The sequence below is a fragment of the Triticum aestivum genome, chromosome 5A (assembly GCF_018294505.1).
Source record: "Triticum aestivum cultivar Chinese Spring chromosome 5A, IWGSC CS RefSeq v2.1, whole genome shotgun sequence".
NCBI lineage: Eukaryota > Viridiplantae > Streptophyta > Magnoliopsida > Poales > Poaceae > Triticum > Triticum aestivum.
In genome coordinates, this window is record NC_057806.1 from 642,841,820 (window position 1) to 642,864,579 (window position 22,760).

Sequence of the window (22,760 nt, forward strand, 5' to 3'; positions counted from 1 at the left end):
CCTCTCTTTTTCAGATGACCATCGTGCTACACCCGTCCAGAATACGGCACAATGGAGACACAGGCGCAGACGTGCAGCAGGGACCCGTTCCAAGGATTCTTTTTAGATTAAGACCCTGCGTAAACCTTTTTTACTGTCTCTTGTTGATACACATCCCTCGGATTCTCAATACAATTGAGAAGGATGCTGACGTATTGGCATGTGGCCACGTCAGAATATTGCACGTACCTGGACACCAGGGGCTTATTACAAAGGGCACTGTTTAGGCCCGGTTTACACCATAAAGACCGAATACCTTAGGGAGTGTTCGGCGTCGCGAGTTTGGCCTTATATGCATCAGCTCCGAATCATGTCTTTGGTCAAATGTTGGGTTTGCCCGGCTCCTGTGTTTTGCTGCCTTACGTTCCGCTCTATCGGCTAAGGCGGCACCAGGAGAACTACTGCGATTGTGCCCTGGTTCATCCGGACGAGCACCTCAGTAGAGAAAGCCGAAAACTGACTGTCATGATATAGCGTGAGACTGGTCAACCACTCGATGACCTATCGGAATCTTCGGGATTCCTCCGCCTTAACGAAGGGCCGTTTCCCGGCCAGGCATGTACGCACCCCGAATTCGGATGAGTGCGGAGCCACCAGGGGCTATATAGTAGCCCCACTGTCAAACTCCTCTGGCTAAGTGAAAGTGTTAAAGCATTATAGTCCGGTTGCCTAGTTCGCTGCGCTATCACCTCCTTAATGGACCAAGACGTTGGGTCAAGTGTGAACATGCGTCTTCTGCGAACACCCCCGCATTATATGCGTGGGGGCTGAAGCCGACGACTGCAATCTTTCAGGTTATATACATATATACATAAACGGCCGCACAGGAGGCATCATAATACTTTCGGGCAAAAGTATAAATACAGCCTTGATAAACTTAATAGAACATTGTTTTTACAATGAGAATACATGTCACTCAAACATAATATTCTTCGAGCACTGGGCCTCTATCGAACGAGCGCCTTCAAGAACTTCTTCAAAATAGTGCTCGGCAGCCACTCGGCCTATGGCCGAACCCTGCGCCGCAACAGTGGTGGCATCCATCTCCGCCCAGTATGTTTTGACACGGGCAAGGGCCATCCGCGAGCCTTCTATGCACGCCGACCTCTTCATCACATTAATGCGCGGCACCACATCAAGGAACTGCTGCACCAAACTAAAATAATTGTTCGGCTTTGGCCTTTCTAGCCACAGATAATCCACAACAGACCTCATGGCGAGTCCGGACAACCTATTCAGCTCGGCCCATTCGGCAAGCCGACCAGTCAATGGAAGCGGACGCTCTGGAACATTAAATTGTGACCAGAATAGCTTGTCCGCTTCACGATATGTTTGATCTCGGAAGTATTCGGCCGCATCTACAGCACTCGCCGCCAAGTCCAGATATGCGTCCACTGAACTCCACAGCCGGTCCAGAGGGGCATACCGAGGATCTCCAAACTTCCTCCGCAGCATAAAGGATTTCCCAGTCGCGATATCCCTGGCTTGACGCAGCTCCTCCTTTTTCGCTCTCATCGCAGAGCGGGTGTCTTTGGTCGCCATCGTGGCCTTTTCCAGGTCCGTCGCCTTCGCCTGGTTTTCTTCTTCAAGAAGCTGGCAATGGTCGGCAGTATCTTTTAACTTTACAGCCATCTTGGCCATTTTCTCTTTGCTCTCGCAATGTGCGGCCTGTTCGGCCCTTAACTCTTCGCCTGCTTGCAAAGCAGCCGCATCTCTACTCCTTGCTTGCTCCTTGGCTCGGGCAAGCTCCGCCCGAAGGGTCTCCACGGTGGCTGCTCCATCTGCAGTCACAACATATTAAAGATACTAGCATCATGCTGCTCTTATTATGTGATGATCACCAGAAAAGCCACTCACCCTGTGCCTCGTCAAGCCGCTTGTTGACAAGCATGATGTCGGCATCTGCCGCATCCAGCTGCCGCTTTAGTTCAGCATACCCATCAGTCCGGCTAGCCACCGGAGTTTCCACCACCTGCACATAAAGGTAGTCTGGTTATTACCTGGGACTATGATCCTCTGTTTGCCGCCATTTTCGATGACAACCAGAGTCTCAGGGGCTACTATCTACTCATGGCACATCTAAAAACATGCGGTACTTTCAAAAATATACATCATTTCACGTACCTCAAAACCCGTTAGTAGACTCATAAAGGCTTCATGCAGCCCGCTTTCGGCGGACGAAATCCTTTCAATCACTGTACCCATCAATGTGCGGTGCTCTTTTGAGATAGCCGCCTTCTCCAGCATATCCCTCCGTATATCCGACCGTGCACCAGACGGTGCCGGACTCTTTTGATTGCTTTCTTCGAGATCCGGATACTGAGGACTTCGGGTGGCCATAGGATTACCTTCTGGCCTTGCCGGATCAGGAGAAGCCCTCCGCGATGACACCTCAGGGTTGCCCGCTTCGTAAGGCGGTGTGGCAGGGGGAGGAGTTTCACTCTCCATCATCTCTGGAAGAAGATCCCCCGAAGACGAGCTCAGCTGAGAAGGGTTAAGATCCAAACTGCAAGATAAATACTTTGGTTATTTTCCTCAGAAGTAAGGTAGGATATCTTCACTATTAAATACCTTTTGATTACTTACAGCTCGTTAGAGGGCTGATCCCCGCGCGGACATTGTGCGGCAAGAACACCCTCCGAGGCAGGACCCTCTGGCGGAGATTTCTTCTCCCGTTTGGAAACCTTGATTTCCGGATCTTCGGAGGTAGTCCTCTTCCTTCCCCGGGGAGAGAGAATGTCAGATTCTTCCCCTTGGTTATCCTCCCTCGCGGAGACGCTCATTCCCTCGGTTGGAATAGGTAGCGATGGAGGCCCACTTTTGCCCTCTTTATTCCCCCCTTCATCTTCCTTTGAGGGCACCGGACAAGGTGCTGGCTCGAGCATCTTTTCCAGCACCGGATTGTCCAAGCCTTCAGGAAGGGGGGCCGAACACCGGATCATCTTCGCCTTTGTTATCCAGTCCTGGTCAAAGAGCGATTCTTCAGAATGATGTCATGATAAATAAAAGGACGGTGTGTTTGGCCATGGGATTACTTATTTGGGCACTGGTGCGGTTGCTGCTCAGGCCCACGTCCTCGGTAGTGTCCGGACACTCTATTTGGGGTCCGAAGAACGATTTGTACATCTCCTCGTGCGTCATGCCGAGGAAATTCTGAATAGTGCGCGGTCCTTCTGGGTTGAATTCCCACATGCGGAGGGGCCGGCGTTTGCAAGGCTGGACTCGACGAACCAGCATGACTTGCATTACCATAACCAGACTGAAATCTCCCTCGAAGAGATCTCGGATACGGCTCTGCAGTATTGGCACGTCCTTGGCTGGACCCCAGCTCAGTCCCCTGCTGATCCATGACATCAGTTGTGGTGGAGGGCCCGAGCGAAAGGTGGGGGGCAGCTACCCACTTGGCACTTCGGGGAGCTGTGACGTAAAACCACTCCCGTTGCCACAATCCGGACACCTCTGGAAAGGAACCCTTTGGCCATGGAGCATCAGCAATTTTGCTTATTAAAGCACCTCCGCACGCTGCGTACTGTCCCTCGACCATCTTCGGCTTCACATCGAAGGTCTTGAGCCACAAGCCGAAGTGAGGGGTAATGCGGAGGAAGGCCTCACAAACGACAATAAATGACGAGATGTGAAGAAGGGAGTCCGGGGCCAGATCGTGAAAATCCAGCCCGTAATAGAACATAAGACCCCTGACAAAGGGATCCAGAGCGAGGCCTAGTCCTCGGAGGAAGTGGGAGACGAACACAACGCTCTCGTTGGGTTCGGGAGTAGGGACGACCTGCCCTCGGGTGGGCAGCCTATGCGAAATTTCGGCGGTCAGATATCTGGCCTCCCTCAACTTCTTGATGTCCTCCTCCGTGACGGAGGAAGACATCCACCGGCCTTGAAGGCTGGATCCGGACATGATTGAAGGTCCGAAGCACCTGACCTTGGCTTTGGGTGTTAGAACTCGAGGCGGGGGAGGGATTCGATTGAGCACGGGAGGGAAAAAAGTAACAGCCTTGTCCCTTTATAAAGAGGGTGAATATCAAGCGTCCTCCTCGTGGCCGTTTGGGACTTGCCTAAAATCTAGGAGTCCTAGGCACGGTTGGGTTACCCACGTCCGTATTGATGAGAATCCCGTAATAAGGGGAACACGATCTCTGCTTTGACAAGACGTGTCAAGAAACCGCCTCGCGTTATGTGCGGGGCTGGTTAAAGAAAAACGGTTCAAATAATTACCGGGCCGTGGCGTGATGTCATGCTGCCAAAACGTGTTAGCAGATTAGATTTGTGGTAATATTATTCTCTCTACGGTGGTATGTGGAACTTATTTTGCAGGGTCAGACACTATCCTTGTATTCAAATTCTTCCGTGGTGTATTCGGAGGAGGAACCCGCCTTGCAATGCCGAAGACAACATTGCACGCCGGACTCATCGTCATTGAAGCCTGGTTCAGGGGCTACTGAGGGAGTCCTAGATTAGGGGGTCTCCGGACAGCCGGACTATATCCTTTGGCCGGACTGTTGGACTATGAAGATACGAGATTGAAGACTTCGTCCCGTGTCCGGATGGGACTTTACTTGGCGTGGAAGGCAAGCTAGGCAATACGGGTATGTATATCTCCTCATTTGTAACCGACCTTGTTTAACCCTAGCCCCTCCGGTGTCTATATAAACCGGAGGGTTTTAGTCCGTAGGACAACATACAATCATACCATAGGCTAGCTTCTAGGGTTTAGCCTCTCCGATCTCGTGGTAGATCAACTCTTGTACTACTCATATTATCAAGAATAAATCAAGCAGGACGTAGGGTTTTACCTCCATCAAGAGGGCCCGAACCTGGGTAAAACATCATGGCCCATACCTCCTATTACCATCCGCCTTAGACGCACAGTTCGGGACCCCCTACCCGAGATCCGCCGGTTTTGACACCGACAGAAACCCTTTTTCATAAATTTTCTACTGATGTCTACTACACACTTCAGGATCAGGAGAGCCCGAGCACATAATCGAGTTTACGTAGTCAGTCATCATATTAATTTTAACTTTCATACAGTCATATTTTTCTTGCTAAGATTACATGTGTTCCATTAGGCTAATCTAACTCGTTGTTTCACATGTCTCATATATCCTTTTAGTGTTACCTAGGCACTCTATTTTTAACCTTGGATACTTGGTTTTTGTTTTGTTATTCTTTTATATGTTGTCCTTGCTTATTTGAATCATCTATAACTTTTTTGCAATTCAGAATTTCATTAGGCTTATCTTGTGGTGTGTAGGCATCTCGATCGTACAACACTATCACCATGCCGCTTTGTCTCTACAACGAGGGAGGTAATGAAACTTATGTCGTTAGTCCTATACTGATTGTCTTTGCTTCATTCCTCAGCTCTATTGAGCTATATTTTGTTCTCCTCTATAGTAGCATTATTTGTGTCAAGAAAGAAAGATGTATTTGGATTGTGGTGTGGGTCTTAAGAAAATTATGCATATGGGATAAGACTGTAAATCTTTTCGTTTGAGACCTGTTAATCTAGAAATAGGACTCAGTAATTTAGTGTGCTTGACTATTATTCCATCAATTATCAAAATTGAATGTGATTTGGAACCCAACTCTTTCTTTTATTGTATGATACTGATTAAGTATCTAATGGTTCAGTGTGTTTGACAATTGGCAAATTTATTCCCTTATACATTGGTCATAGATGAATATTATAATGGCGCTTCGTTAGTTAGTGGTAATAGACACAACTTCAGTCTTGCCATAAGAAACGTAATTCTTATGGTATTTGGAGAAGTGGCACTAATGTCGACCAAGCACCTTCTAAGACCGACCCTTTTATGTTAATATGAACCCGTTAGCTTCTATGAAATTACTATGCTTGCTCTATTGGATTAATGAACACTATTCTGATGCAATGATGCAATTGTGTTCCATGCATCATACTTCTAATCAATGTTGTTTATATGCACTTTCAAAACATAAACAAGTATACCAGCATGATTAGTGCGCACCAGAACGCCTCAAGAGGCGCGCCCAGGGCGCGCCCCAACCACTAGTTAGCAGGAAAAGGGTTCTGGTTAATGCATAAAATTGAAGTGTCTCTACCTTGTTTACAATGAGCCGCTTTGCAGCCTCAAGGTGAGCTGCACTGCTGCAGTATTGAGATTCCAAGGAAAGGAAGCCCTTGCTCTAGACTCGAGATGTAGAGATTTTGATCAGTTGTTGAGCATACTGGTTGCTCGCTGCCCTACAAATGTTCGAAGTGCAACTAACACATCTGGTAGTTTGCTGCGGAGCCTTAACAGCTACCGAGGATCACCATGTGTTGTCTTTGCCCATGTTCTCATGGTATGTGTTGCTACGGGTGAAGTTACGACGTAGACAATGAACGGTGGACATTGCGTGCTCCAATCTCTTGAACGTTAGCATGCTTAACTATGAGTGTGGTTCACTTATGTCCAGCAAGTCCTGTTGACAGGCAAGCTGATGCGGGGGGCATTGATTCCAGATGCCTCATCTTCCTATCCGACTAGCATGTAGCTTGCACGTCATACTTGCGTTTTCAACTTCCTCTATTTTTCTAGCTACAATCATCACATAGTTAAATGATTTTGGTCATATTGTGTTAGGTACCCTCTAGAGTAATCTCGATCTATTGCACTAGCTCACGAATTCGGTATCAGGTGGCGATTACAGGGCTGATTACAAGAATTGGAATAGGGGATCGAAGGAACAAGAACAAGTGCCGCCACCGTGATCCACTGGATGCCTGCTGGGGTTGGTGACTTGTGCTTAAGTAGCGGTAGGCTGGGCCGTCACCCACTCCGGCCCACGGAAGCGTTGGTTGGGCTTGCGGGCCCTGTTGGGTCGTGGCTCGTTGGGCTTGGTCCCTCCTGCCAGTGGGGTTGCTGTAGCCAGGGCGCTCACATCCCCCCCCCCTCCTTGAGTGGCGGCTTGCCCCCAAGCCGCAGCTTGAGGAAAGCGATCGAAGAGAGCTACGCGGTCTTCCCATGTGTCTTCCATGGCAGTCGTCGGAGACCAACGTACCTTGACCTGTTCCACCATAGCACCATTCTTCCGGCGCCAGCGAGTCTGGAGTATCTCCACAGGAACGGCAAGCATGTCAGAACAGATGGGAAGCTCAGGAGTGACAGCCATACCAGGGAGAAGTGCTCAGCAAAGTTGAGACACATGGAAAACGGGATGGACAGACGCCTGTGCTGGAAGCTGCAACTTGTAGGCGACAGCATTGATCTTCTCGATAATGGGATACGGGCCATAGAATTTGAATGATAATTTGTGATTTACCCTCGGGGCCACCGAAGATTGCACGTAAGGCTGGAGCTTCAAGTAGACACTGTCCCCCATGGCAAATTCCCGAAAAGAGCGGTGTTTATCTGCATTGCTCTTCATGCACTGTCGAGCGTGGTGCAAATGCTGTTGGATCAACTGTTGCATCACTGCACGCTCTTCCAGCCAGGCTTCCAAGGATGGCACTGAACATGAGCTTGTCGTTGTGATTCCCCACTGCTGCGGTTCATAGCCGAACAGAGCCTTGAAGGGCGACATTCCAATAGCTGAGTGGTGGGAGGAATTGTACCAAAATTGTGCCAAGGGAATCCAGAAACTCCAACGACGTGGACATGCGTGCGTGAAACAGCGGAGAAAGGTTTCCACGCACTGATTCACGCGCTCTGTTTGACCATCCGTCTGCGGGTGGTTGGCTATGCTCAAACGTAGCTCAGTGCCTGCATAACGGAACAATTCCTGCCAGAAGTGACTTGTAAAGACTGGATCTCTGTCAGACACGATGGCGCGAGGGAAACCATGAATCTTATAGATGTGCTGCATGTATAGTTTGGCCACCTTAGCTGCCGTGTAAGGGTGGGCAATGGGAAGGAAATGAGCGTACCGAGTCCTTTTATCCACGAGCACCCAAAAGCAGTTGGCCTTACCTGATTGAGGCAAGCCATCGACGAAATCCATAGTAATTAAGTCCCACGGTGCGGCTGGAATTGGTAGTGGCAACAATAGTCCTGGGTTCGCAGCTCTGTCGGGTTTTGCGTGCTGACAGACTGGACAGCACTTGACATAATGCCGAATATGCAGTTTCATCTTAGGCCAAGCAAACAAACGTCGAATGCGACGATACGTCACTGGGAATCCAGAATGTCCCCCTATCGGACTGTCATGGAAGGCCCTCATGATTTGCTGCTGTAAGGCTGTAGAACCACCGAGCCAAATGCGTCCTCGGAAACGCAGAGTGGCCTGCTGTAAGGAGAAACGACCTTTTGGATCTTCACGTATGGCCAATTGTTCTGAAAGATGCAGGGCCTGAGGATTGGAATGATAGCTGTTCATCACATCATGTAGTCATGTTGGTTGACACTCCGACATTGCAAAGAGGACATCAGTGGGTTGGGCACACGATAAGGCATCTGCAGCTGAGTTGTCCGTTCCTTTTTTGTACTTGATGCAGTACTGGAGCCCGAGGAGCTTGGTGAATGCCTTTCGCTGCCATGGGGTGGTGAGGCGTTGCTCTTCCAGGTGCACCAAACTTCTCTGATCTGTGTGAATTACAAACTCAGCGTGCTGGAGGTAAGGCCTCCACTGATCCACTGCCACTATGATTGCTAGATACTCCTTTTCATAGGTTGAGAGGCCTTGATAGCGAGGGCTTAGGGCTTTGCTCATGAAAGCCAATGGATGCCCATTCTGCTGTAACATTGCGCCGATGCCCTTGTCGCTAGTGTCAGTTTCCACGATGAAGGGTTGAGAGAAGTCGGGCAAGGCCAAGACTGGGGCAGAAACCAACTGATCCTTGAGAGTTTGAAATGCAGTTTGAATTGTGCTCGTCCAAACGAACGGGACTCCTTTCTTGAGTAAGTTGAATAGTGGCCGCGCAATCACTCCAAAATTCCTGAAAAATCTGCGGTAATAGCCGGCTAAGCCCAAGAAACGGCGCACTTCTGTGGTGTCACTTGGTGTTTCCCACTCCACCACTGCATGTACCTTGCTCGGGTCCGTTGACACCCCTCCTGCGCTGATGACATGCCCTAAATAAGAGAGCTGTTGCTGTCCAAAAGCGCACTTGCTTTCCTTGACTCTCCACTGGTCCTTCTGCAAGAGACCCAAGACCTCTCTGAGTTTCAGCTTGTGCTCTTCCAGAGTTTTCATGTGCACTAGGATATCATCGAAGAAAACCAGGACTCCATCACGCAGGACAGGTCGCAACGTGCCATGCATTGCTCCGTTGAATGTACCAGGGCCTCCGGCCAATCCAAATGAAACCACGAGGAACTCATAATGGCATGCGTGAGTCTGAAATGTTGTCTTGTATTCTTCTCCTTCAGCCAACCTAATTTGGTGGTACCCTGCTCTGAGATCAAGCTTAGAAAACCAGCGGGAGCCATGCAATTCATCCAACAACTCCTCTATGACTGGCACTGGATACTTTCCCACTACTGTCAGTGCGTTAAGGTGGCGATAATCCACACATAGACGCCACGTTCCGTCCTTCTTCTTAACTAGAATCACCGGTGAGGAGAACGGACTGGAACTCTTCTGAATAATACCTGCCTTCAAGAGTTCCTCCACCTGACGATCGATTTCATCCTTATGATCAAGTTTATGACGGTAAGGACGAATGTTGATAGGTTGCGCACCAGGAATTAGGGGAATGCGATGATCGCATTCGCGCCTCGGTGGCAGCCCTTCTGGTTCACCAAACACAGTTGGAAACTCTGCCAGTACTTCCTGGAGGCAAGCTGGGACAGCCTCTTTCTTGTCTGATGACTGATCTTCAGAGCACAGGTACACAATATGCGACACAACCCCTGCTTTGCACATGCTCTGAAGCTGCACGAAATTGATGGAGTGGCACGTAGTGGAGTCAGAATCATGGCCGCGCAGACAGGCCACTCCCGCCACTGTCATGAACTGAATACATTTGGCGCGCCAGTCAACTGTCATGGGGCTATGAGCTTCGAGCCAATCCATTCCCAAAATAGCATCATATGTGCCTAGAGCCAAAACCTTCATATCAGTGTGGAATTCATTACCCTAGGTGTTCCATGCACATCGCGGCACCTGAGCTGTACAGAGCAATTCGCCTCCGTCTGCGACACGCACCATGCAGGGACGAGGCAGCTAATGCAAGCCTGCGATCGACTTGGCGAACTCTTGGTTGATGAATGACGTAGAGCTGCCCGAGTCCACCAGCATCAGGACCTCGCGTCCCTGTATCCATGCGCGCAGTTGAAAGGCCTTCGGGGCCACTCCACCTGACAAGGCTGGGCGCGAGATAGCCATCACAGTCTCTGATGCCGCATCGGTTGGTGACGAGGCGTCGCCGTCGAGTACCGAGCTGATGCCGAACAAGTCCAGGAGTTCTTCGATGACGTGAAGTTGAACTGAAGTGGGGCATACGCGTTCCTGGTCCCAGCGCTCGCCGCACTTGAAGCAGAGCCCCCGTGCGCGCCGGTAATCGCGAAGCGCCTTGAGTTTCGCCGGCTCGGAGCGGGCCCCGTCCGGGCATGCGACATCCGCCCGTGCCCCTTCGAGGCCGCGTCGATCCGTGGCCGTTTGGTGAACTTGAGGGCGCGTTGGTGGAGCCGGCAGTGGCAGAGGCACGCCACTACGGGGGAGCACTTCTGGTGGCCTGGACGTCGACGGCTGATGAATGTCGTCGAACGCCCCCTGGATCACCTCCTCTTGTAAGAGTGCGAGGGAGCATGCAGTGTCCAAGTCGGGCGGCCGCTGAACCAGAACCACCGCTCATATGTCTGCCTGTAAACCTTCCACAAAACGAGTAAGGAAGTAGAATGGGTGAATCGAGTCCAAATAAGAGCTCAAATGATTGATAAGTAATTCAAATCGCTCTATGTAATCGGTGACTGTGGATGTTTGCTTGACAGCATAAAACTGTTGGATCAGTAAGTGATGGCGATCTCTACCAAAACAAGTGCATAACAGAGCCGAAAAGGACTCCCAGTCGAATTCAGATAATTTCTTCTGAATTGACTGCAGCCAAACAGCGGCTGACCCTGAAAAATTAAGCGAAGCCATGGGCACCCAAAACGACCGGTGAATTCCAAACATGGTGAAGTATTGTTCACAAAGCGTCTTCCAGAGGCGAGGATTTTCGCCCGCAAAATTAGGAAACACAATAGCAGGATGCGCCTGGGCCAACCCCGCGAGGAGTTGGCTGGCATGAGCGAAATGAGATGACAGAGCAATTGTTGAGGAATTGATCTGACCGTTTGCCGGGAGTGGCGGCGGCGTCTGGAAGGACGCCGCCGGTGACCCCCGAGAGATGTTGAATACGCCGTGGCCAGTAGGCCCGATGGGAGGGTCGACCGCGCCAGACACGGTGTCGGGGTGGACATCAGTCGTTGTAGGTGGTAGATCACTCGACGCAGACGGCCGAGTCGCCGCGCCCTCCTTGGTGATGGTCGGACGCGAGAGCTGAAGAGCGGCGACGGAGTCGCCCAGATCGGCGACGTGCCGCTCGAGATCGGGCCGCCACGCCACCAGATCGTCCACCTTGTTGTTGGAGGCGTGGATCGCCGCGGTGTGCTCCTTCAGGGCGGTCTCCAGTCGCTCGAGGAAGGCTTGAACCGAAGGATCCATGGCGACGAGTCGCGCGCGTGCCTGGCGAAGAGATCTGGTCTCCACGAACTGAGCCAGAATGCTGCAGCGGCGGATGGGCTTGGTCTCTGATACCAGATGTTAGGTACCCTCTAGAGTAATCTCGATCTATTGCACTAGCTCACGAATTCGGTATCAGGTGGCGATTACAGGGCTGATTACAAGAATTGAACAGGGAATCGAAGGAACAAGAACAAGTGCCGCCGCGGCCGTGATCCACTGGATGCCTGATGGGGTTGGTGACTTGTGCTTAAGTAGCGGTAGGCTGGGTCGTCACCCACTCCGGCCCGCAGAAGCGTTGGTTGGGCTTGCGGGCCCTGTTGGGTCGTGGCTCGTTGGGCTTGGTCCCTCCTGCCAGTGGGGTTGCTGTAGCCGGGGCGCTCACATATTGGCTTGCTTTGTAGCAGGAAGGTAACATACTACTCCCTCCGCCTCAAAATAAATGACTCAACTTTGTACTAACTTTGTACTAAAGTTAATACAAAGTACAAAGTTGAGTCACTTAATTTGGAACGGAGGGAGTGCTATTTATTGCCGCTGCTTTGGTTTAATTTCATTCTACACACTTGAGCATGTGCTTGGTCTTAATGAATAGTAGAAAGAAGCGCACAAAAGAAACACCAAAATGTAGATTCTCTCTATTGTGGCATTTGGAATGGATAATCAGCTCTGCTTGTACATCGATTTACTCTGCTCAGGGAACTGAAACATATCCCATGTTCACCTGGAGGCATAATGTAGTGCAGATAGCTCATCTTGGGAATTTTACAGTCTTGCTGTGCCACACTTTTTTGCTGTGCCACACTTGTATCAGTTCCATGCATGGCCTCTTCTTTTGTTACGTTCAAAGAACACACTGCCTGAACGTGTGACATGAGAGGCTGGAGGCAGCGTGGAGCTCAACATGCATGAAAATGCTGATTCCCTACCAGGTTGTTCTGGAAAATTGCTCCTCCCGGCACCCGCAGAGAGCAGAACAGAACAGAACGGTGGCTCTTTTGCAGTATTTTTCTACTGTCGTTACATGTTCACGGTGACAGGAGCTCTGAAGCTTTTGTGAGTAGTTCCATCCTTGAGTGTTTAGAGCTTAGTGAGAGGCAGTGTTTCTTTATCAGTTAGGTATGTTGTTGAACTCTACTTACTGAATCTTCTTATCTTGCTGGAACTAACAAGTTTGAAGTTTAGCCTTGCCTCAAGAGGCATGGTGGGGCCCTTATGGGTTTGTCAATTGTGAGAAAGGGATTCCCCTACAGGGTCATGGTTTGTTTTTTTAAGTTGCATGCATGTGTCGAAATGGCAGGATACATGTACTGAAAAAACACACCTGGCTTGGTTTGGCGTATGGTTGCTGGCCCTGAACATCAAGAAGACATACATGTAGTGCATTGAACCTTATGCTTTGTGTTGATTAGCATGTGTGTACCTGCTCTTGAGTTGAGGGCTTGAGGCATACTTCCTATGAGTTTTGCGGGGTGTTGTTTGTTCATTTTAGCTCTGGTTCATTTTGCGGGGTGTTGATAACCTTGGTTGGTGGCAAATCTGAGTGTAAAGCTGTTGACGTTTTGTTTAGTTTTAGGCTCAATGAATCTTTCCCTACTAATAAAGCGCTTATTGCTTCTGGTCGTACGTCGTCAGCGATTTTGCAGAAAAGCCCCTCTGCTTGTGAGAATTCAACCCGCAGTCCCTGCTTAAGTGGATCTGAGATAACGATTCATTTTTACAAAAAGAACCCTACGTTTGTAAGAATTTGGTCCACGACCCTTTGTTCTATCTTATCCACATGCTTCCTTTCCGGCGCGGTGGGGCGGCGCTCTTCGCGGCGGCGACAGCTCCGGATGGGCTCGTGGGCGAGCGCGCTGCAGGAGGCTTCGCGGCGTCCGGAGGACATGTCGCAACCTGCCTCCATCCCCGGCCGTCTTTGGCCCAACCTCCGACTCCTTTCCAGCGCGGCAGAGGACGAGAAGGTGAGGGGCGGCGTCGCGCTCTACTCCACCTACAGGCCGACATTCGTCCGCGTGGTAGCCCACGGCTACCGCGCCCCGGAGGTGCCGTCTACTCCCTGGGCGTGCTCCTGCTGGAGCTCCTCACCGGATAGTCCCAGTCGCACGCGACCGGCGGCATGTCCAGCGTCTGCAGGAGGGCGACAGCGGAGAGAAAAGGGAGGGCGGGAGGAAGGAGATGGGAGGCCGTAGGTAGAGGTGAGGTGCGGCGTGGTCCTGGTGCTGCTGCTCGCCGGCCATCGGCGCTAGGTGGGTCTTGGTGCGCGGAGGTGTCGGGGATCGAGCGCGCTCTCCTCGCTCGCGGCTGGAGGCGTTCGGGGATCGAGCATAATAGGACAACATGGTCGGGCTCAAGAGCGGCTGCACTAGAGGACGCCATGGTTGTTCCCTGGAGGCTGGAACCAGCTGCAGCGGATCCGATTCCATGGGCCACGGCTTTGAGGTAGCCAACAACGCATGGTGCCCGCGCTGAGCCATCGGCACCAGCATCGCCGAGAATGCTGGCTGCCTGGAGGTGCTCATCCCCGTGCTCCTGAAGCCCCTCCAGCAGGTCCTGCACGCGCGGCCTCCATTCACTGTTGTTGGATGTCAGTCTGCATAAATCAACCGCTGGGCGAACGTGGCCGGCCGCGAGCACGCGCCAATGTCACGTGTCCACCACGGCCAGTCCTCTCCGGCCTCCACCGACGTAAGGTTCTCAATCTTCGACATCCTGCTATGTAGCCACTTGAAAGCCAAATCACTAACAGGCCGATGAAATCAAGGGTAGCCCCTGTTTCTGTCCCCGTTTCTCTGTCTCCCACCCAAATGCTGAGCTGTTCTTTTATTCAGTACATAAGCATCGACAACGTTTTTAGCAAAGTTTCAGTTATGTTCTACCTGCTTTCTTCAGAGTTCAGAAAGTTGATTCAAGTCTGTAATGCTTCCACTAGATTCATAGATGCCACACTTCTGTTAGTATGTTCAATATTTTTGCCTGCTGAGACTAAATAGTGTAGTTGCTCTTCATCCAGTACACCAGCTCAATATTTGTAATATGCATGCTTGGTGATTCATGTCCTTATTGCTGGAGTGTTTACTTCTGTGATGGCCCAGAACTAATCGACGCGATCTATATGGTAGTTGCTACATGAAAGCTTTGGTAGATGTATGACTCAACTGTTGCTACCTCTGTTATCCCGACAGCTCGATTAAATCTGTAGCCATCAGGTTCTCTAAGTGCTATGTAATCATGCATGCCACCAGCTAGACACAAAACAATCTTTTTATAAGAGTTTTCGGAGATCAGACGCACACATTCCTACCATCTCTCTCCTCTCAGCCAAATTCCCTATAACCCAGAATTGATCAGCTATGTACCCAAGAATTGCTACACAACATATTTTAAATCCCTACAACCCAGAATTGATCAGCTACGTAGCTATGTATCCCCTTGACCCATGTTTGAGTTATTTTTCTGTCCCCTTGCTCTCTGTCTGCAATTGTGCCTGCCGGTACACAGTCCAGAGTTTTACTAGGCTCATGTTCAGGGTAGAGGGCATCATATATTTTGTATTATGGTGTTGTGGGCATGCTGGAAGTTGTATGGAGGAACAATTGAGTGCAATATTGGCTTGAAATTTGTTGATTGATTCACTTCTCTTCTCCTAATACGAACTCCAATCTCAACACCTAGCCCCTCTGTCTCTCTCTATTCTTGGACACCCTTCTACTATAACAATTTCATTGACCGGAATTTATAGGAATTTGACCGATGTGTAGTTCATTGAAACTGCCCTCGAGTACATGCAATTCTGTGAAATACAAATTAAATTTTGTAGCTCTCTGATAGTTACATGAAACTGTCAGTTAAGCTTTACTCAAGTTGCTACTCATGTCACAGTGTCCATAATGCAGAACACATAATAAGATAAATCAAGCCAATGATTTTGTTCTTTTAGCCAGGTTCAGAGTTGTTCACTCTGAATATTCTGGGCACATCCATAAGCAAGCTAGCATGTATTATTCAATTGAAGCAAATGGCAGCTAAGTTATGAATGCTTCATTCTTTGTTCTGAACAAACGCAGCTACTACTTTGTATTTTGAAGAACCGCGCCTGAGTGTGTTATGTTTTTATAGCTTGCAGAGTCTGGAGAGTAAAGCTTGTACATTTTGTAAATCATTTTCAGTTTCCCTTAGTATACAATTCTATACTGTATCAGGTTTTGCCATTGTCGATCATGTACTTCTTTCTGTGCTAGCAAGCATAGTTTCACCCCGTCAGAAAAAAGGAAGCATAGTTTCATCGTATCCCTAGATCAGTATAAATATATTTAGCTCATGTACACATGGCATTTGTTCGTTATAAGGTGCCGCTCTGTGTCCTCTCGCCCTGCGCGATCTGCCCTAAAGGCTACGAGATATTTTTTCTGAAAAATTGGTGCTACTTTCGATTGCTCACAATTTCAGTTTGGCTGATATGCACGGGAGTCTTTATATCAGCTACTTTGTCTGTTTTATTATGTAATTTTGCATTACGTTTCAGCTAATCAGTGATACAAGCCCCTGTTTCACTATATTTTTTTTGAAAAATTGTTGTTACTAGCCAAGGATTGAACCAAGAAATTTCATGTTGCTGACTACATATACCTGAACATGGTGGCTTGAACTTGGTTATTCTGGGACATGATGCTGGAATAATTATTGAAGTTTCATATATTCTGCTCTTTATTCAGTTATCAATTAGCTTAATTGCATCCCTGATGGTAGTTTTAGGTATGTAGCAAAAGAAAGGGTGCTTCATAATTCATTAGATGTAGACCAGTAGGGTCAATTACACATTGTTGGCTGTAAATGACTTTCAGTTTTAGCTTTCATAAAATTTAGACATGTGCTCTTCAACAATATGCTGTGGTTGATGGTGGTCCTGTGTGTTGGTTGAAATTATCATGTTGGATAATATTACTTTTACTAGCAGTTGCAGTGCTCTTATTATTTTATTTGTACAAATATCATCACATATATTGCTACTGATGTAATATTATATTATTTCACTGAAAGCAAACATTTCAGTGGCTGCTATGGTCCTCTTATTATTGTTATTTTCCAAAATCACAGATTTTGTAGTACTATGTCCCTTCACTGAAAGCAAATCATGTTCATTGCTAAAAATAATCAGTGCTATATGGGAGGTATCGAGTCGAGCTTCTGTTGTTTCGATCGTCGGCGGTGCTTCATTGCTGCGTCGCTAGGATGCCCGAGGGAACAGAGGGCAGGCGAGGCGAAGATCTTCGACGATAGTTAGAAGCGGATGGAGCGCACGGCGGCTGCGCACAAGGGAGTACTAGAGAATGGGAAAGATAAGGAAGAGCCCTCACGGCGCAATAGTAAGAATATTTTTTTAGGGATCGCAGTGGTACGAAGATGACTTCGTGGGTCCTTCCATGTACGCTAACTACTTTGTTTGGGCCAAGCCCAAATAGTAAAAAATAAACTTCCCAACCAAACTACCAACTATCTGTAAAAATTACCAAACAAAAATGCCCAAAAAGTTAACAGAAAAATAGTTTAAAAATATTTCAAAAAATATTCGTAATTTTTAAAAGCACTTTAAAATTCGTCCAATTACTACAAAAACCATTTTGAAATGTACAACAGAAATAGATAATTTAAAAAAATTATAGAGTTTATATTTTAATGAAATATTAAGTTTTTTTAAAAAAGAAAATTCCATGCTTAACATTTATTGAAATTAAATATGAAAAATGGCGAAAAATAACCCATCAAGCAGGTTCTACTACTTTTATCACCCAGTGCAACGCACGGGCATTTGTACTAGTGGAACTAAAGCTAGGTTTTCTTGTCTAGAATTTTCGCGGCGAAATGCTAAGTCTGTGTGGGGTGCATGGCTCTGCTTGAACTAACAAGTTAAAGTAAACCCTGCAGTGAGTTGAATCGGCTCTATCTACATGTCTCTGCATGTTCATAAGTTCAGTTCGAGCCAAATTTTAGCTAGTTGAAGGTAAAGGGCGTGAGAATGTACAACCGGGCAGCACGAGATGCATATATTTGGTCGTTCGCGTTGCCTAGAGAAACTTGGATCAGACCCCTCCAGCAATTGCTGAATTTTGTTTTCCCTCTTCAGAGAACAACTTGGATCAGACCCCTCCAGCAATTGCTGAATTTTGTTTTCCCTCTTCAGAGAACAACACTAAGCGACCACTGCCTGAAGAAGACCCGGAGGACTGAATTTTCTTAAGCAGGCCAGGCAAGGACGGGTTCGTGGTTCGTGTTGCCAAGAGAAACTTGGGATCAGAACCTTCCAGCAATTACTGAATTTTGTTCTCTGTTCAGAGAACACACTACCTGAAGAAACTGTTGTCTGTTCTGTTCAACAGATGAACCAGACTAGGAGCAGTAACACCAGACTTAGTAAGCAGGCGAGGTCTGGCAAGGACCAAGATTAAATTTCAAAGGATTGGCAGGGGCCGCGCCCTCTATCACAAATTATGACGTTCATTCTCCACTTGGGGAGATGATGGGCCAACGCACCCAAGTGCAATGTGGGCCATTGACCCAGACCACGGGCCTTCTTGATCGCCCGTCGACCCAGTCCGGGTAAGTAAGGAGCTAGGTCGCACCTCGCCCTACTCTTATAGGCTGCTCTTCCTCTCGATGCTCCTCGGCTGGGCGAGGTGGTACTAAAAACCGAAGCACAGCAGCAGGGGCGAAGGGAAGCACGCGTTCTGGGAGGTTCGCTTCAGTCTCCGTTTCCCAGCGGGGCGATCACCACCTGTAGCCCACGCCGAGACAGCCCCTCGTCAGATATTCAAAAGAGTTTCAGTTTTTTCTTTTTTGCGGGGAAAAGAGTTTCAGTTTTGTAGTCCAATCCATTACAGTTTCAGCATGTAAAGCACAACAAGCTTCCCTCCAGTATAACCTCATACTGAACACGGTATCACTGCCATACCACAGGAGCTCTTCTGATGTCACTATTTATCGTACATCAAAATATAACAGCGAATATATAGTACTGTCATATAGTATATCTATCATATATTTATCTACACCTTGTTTTACAAACAACCCATTGACCAGCCGCCACAACCAAGACTCGAACCAGATGGAGCTTCAAAAGGGGGCGAAGAACTATCGGGCGATGGCGGGCATAGATAATATAAGTATCCCACTAATCTCCCTCGCCTTCTACTTCTTGGTTTGCACTTCAACCCCTTGATGTCACTATCAAGCGTTCTTACCAAGCTTTGCCGTCTCTGCCATGATGCGGATTGGACGCTTGGATGCTCAAGGTAGTTACAACGCTAGGATGTTGAGGTTCCTAGGAAAGGAAACCCTTGCTCGAGATGACAAAGAGTTTAGCAACTATTGAGTCCCTTGTGGCTCACTGCCATGCAAATAGTTAAGGTGCAACCAGCGTTTTAGCTAGGTTGCTGTCTGAGTCTTAATGTTACGAACCTAGCTACTACTCAATCAGACAAACGGAATTGCTACTCTCTCAATTGATTCACCGAGTATCCAAGTCTGGTTACAAGAGGGAACGACCAGAGAGGAGGAACACTAGCCCTGGTCACGGTTCTTCGGTTCAGTTCTGATCCACCGGATGCCGAGATAGGTGAACTGGATGCTACTTAATACACTTTGCGCACACTTCCAGTTGTGGCCCACTGTCAGTATTTAACCATTCGTCACCGGCATACTTTTACAGATGGTGCTGGTCAGCTGCTGGTCTCCCTGACCTGCGGGACTCACCGTCCTGCTCATTGGTTTCAGGTTCAGTATTCTTGCCCGTCATGGTGTTGCCTGACTTGTCTTCAGTTTCATCAGTTAACATCCTTAGCCTGCTCTTTCTCTTTCTCTTGTTTTGCACCTACACGTTCTGCCATGGCGTGGTCTCGGCGTTTCTTGCACCAGTGCTGCATCCGGGGTGTTACACTTAACAGCCGTCGAGGATCATTGTGTGCTGGCTTTGTCCATATTCTCATGGTATTTGACGCTACAGGTGAGGTTGTACCGTAGATGATAAACGATGGACATTGCATGCTCCAACCTCTTGAGCGTTAGCACACTTAGCTATGACTATGGCTCACTTATGTCTAGCAAGTCTTGCGGACAGGCAATCCAGCCAGGAAGCTATTGTTTCCAGATGCCTCCTCTTCTTATTCGACTGACATGTAGCTTGCCTGTGAAACTTGGTTATTATTTTTCAAATTCCTCTAAGTTTTTCCAGCTACACTTCTAACATAGTTAGACGATTTGGTCGTGTTGGCTTGCTCTTTAGCATGAAGATAACATACTACTATTTATCGTGGAGGCCACTGGCTAGACGACCACTCTCACTTTGAGATTATGATGAAGAGATGTACTGCATCATAACTCACGATTTATGTTAGTCACCAACCATTAATGGGTTGCCGGTAAGTTAGCTAGGTATGACCTTACACAGGTCCATCTTATTAATGGTTGTGGATGACTGCACATGTATCATGTATGACTTTGAAATTGTATGTAGCATGCGAAATAATTGATGCAAAGTGACTGTCGGAACAAACTCTTGTGGGAGGAAGGAATTACCTATTTTTAAGGAATAAGGAGTGTATTGTGCCGTTTTATATCATGGTTCACCATATATAAAGGCTACTAGACTTCTCTAAACCACATAGAGCCTGCGTTTATCCACGACTTTCTACTATGTTTTTATGGGCTGCTAGCTGTTTCGTGGTCGTTTAGCGAATTCCTTGTGAAAAGTTTGTTGCAATCATAAACTGTAGGTGCTAGAGCAAGAGAGGCATTATAGGCTGGCATAACTGTCACTGTATTTATCATTAAAATTTGTGTCCGCCTGGTGTTCTTCTTCGCAAAAAAAAAAATCGTCAACTTGCTTTGTACTAATGTAGAACGCTTTGGTGCAGTAGCCCACAACACTTGGTCGTATCTGCTCCACGAGTGACAAGTTTTAACTTCTAGGCTGCTTTGATCTAATCTCTGTCTGCTCTACACACTTCAGCATGTGCTTTGTCTTAATGAATAGTACTAGAACAGAAACACGCAAAAGGAACACCAAGACTGTCGATTCACTCTGTTGGGGCGGTTGCAATGGGTAATCAGCCCTGCTTGTACATTGATTTAATCTGCTCAGGGGACTGAAACATATCCCACGATTCATGTGGACGCGTAATGTAGTGCAGATAGTTCATCTTGGACATTTTGCAGTCTTGCTGTGCCACACTTGTATCAGAAGTTCAGAACCCTCCTGTGTTGTGTACCTTCAGTTCCATGAATGGCCTCTTCTTTTCTCATGTTGAAAGAACGCACTGCCTGAACGTATGAGAGGCTGGAGCCAGCGTGCAGTTCAGCATGCATGGAAAATGTTGTTCATCTTTATTTAAGCCAGCTCTACCAGTCTGTTCCGAAAAATTGCTCTTCCAGCAGAGAACTGAACAGGAAAGTGGCCTTTTTGCAGCATGTGCCGTAGATGTTCACGGCGGGCAGGAGCTCTGAAGTTGTTGCAGGTAGTTCCATCCTGTAGTGTTTAGAGCTTAGTTAGAGACGGTGTTTGATTACTTGCTGGTTATTCTTATTTTGCTGGAAGCCTTGTCAATGTGTGAGCAAGGGATTCTCCTACTGGACGGGCGCATATGGTTTTGTTATAGTTTGCAGTGTTGTTTTTTCAGTTCACCGCAACTTAGTTTCAGGGAAGGCCAGATCATACGGCTCCCTCTGGTTGTGCAACAGATGAAACATACCAGACAAGGATTGGATTGCAAAAACAGACCGCATGTGCAAGCCAGGCCAGGGACCAAAACTTAGTTTAAAAGAATTGGCAGGGGCCGCGCGAACGCGTACCCCCTCTACCACAAATTATGACGTTCATTCTCCCACTTGGGGAGATGATGGGCCAACGCACCCACCAAGTGCAATGTGGGCCATTGACCCAGGCCACGGGCCTTCTTGATCGCCCGTCGACCCCGTCCAGGTAAGTGAGGAGAACGTAGCACCTCGCCCTCCTCTTATAGCCAGCTCTCCCTCTCGATTCCCCTCGGCTAGGCGAGGTGGTACTAAAAACCGAAGCACGCAACGGCAGCGGGCGTGAAGGGGAGTCACGGGAGGCGCGCGGTCTGGGGAGGTTCGTTCCAGCGGGCTCGCGTTTGACCTGTATGGGCCTGAAGATAGGCGTGTGGGCTTGAAGAGCCGTAGCAGCTTTTGTGCCATTGCCCTCAAAAAATAAATATGCTAGGATTCTTCTCGTGCAGTTTGTTGCTCTCTCCTGAGAAAAATATTGAACCCATGGAAATTATTTCACTGTAATAAGAGATGACATAATGGCAATTCTAAAAAAACTCAGGGCAACTATGAAATAAGCTCATTGCAATTTCATCTTTTTACTTCCTTAATATATTTTCTCTCCTTTTTATTTTGTTGTGCGGAATTTATTTATTTGCAACGAGGCAAAAGACTTCTCATTTCATTGATTAATAAGAGAGTTAAAATTGCTCTGTTAATTTGTAAAGAAACAAGGCTAAAACCGACATAATCCAAACCATAGAAAATGAGCACCATCGGCCAACCTGGCCGCCGGCATGGATCATATATAGCTATAAAGAAGAAAAGACATCCATCAAGGGGCCGGAAGCATCATAGTTATCACTGGTTGCCTCTGAACAAGGGACTCCGACTTCACTGAACAACCCCATCGACAAAGCTAGTGTGCAAACAGCTGCATAAAAGGCAACATATGCCAACAGTGGGCCACACGCGCCAACGAACAACATCTCCGACTTTGAGGACGGTCGCGAGGGGAAAACGCGGGGCTTGCGCGGACCAAGTGCTCCGCAAACAGCCACCGAGTGCGCATCATTGTCACCACACGAACACAACTCACCACAGCTCTGATTCCACAACAACCAAGCAAAACCACAGAAGAGCACATCAGACACGTCAGAAAAGAACCAACTAGTAGAACCCGATCCGCGACCCCAACATAAGATAGATTTTTAGCTGTTATTGGTAGTTTAGATTCATTCCGATGATTTCCTTAATATAGCTAAGCTCAAAGTAATTATATTGGGAACCATGTGTATAGT

General features: G+C 48.1%; 2 non-coding genes across 2 annotated transcripts; both read right to left on the minus strand.

Moving 5' to 3' along the window:
- Positions 1–18,129: 18,129 nt before the first annotated feature.
- On the minus strand, positions 18,130–18,284 carry LOC123109107 (U1 spliceosomal RNA). Its single transcript, XR_006452400.1, has one exon. It is a non-coding gene; the product is annotated as a U1 spliceosomal RNA (small nuclear RNA).
- A 3,215-nt stretch (positions 18,285–21,499) lies between these two features.
- LOC123109100 (U1 spliceosomal RNA) lies at positions 21,500–21,660 on the minus strand. The gene has a single exon (XR_006452392.1). It is a non-coding gene; the product is annotated as a U1 spliceosomal RNA (small nuclear RNA).
- Between the last annotated feature and the right edge of the window lie 1,100 nt (positions 21,661–22,760).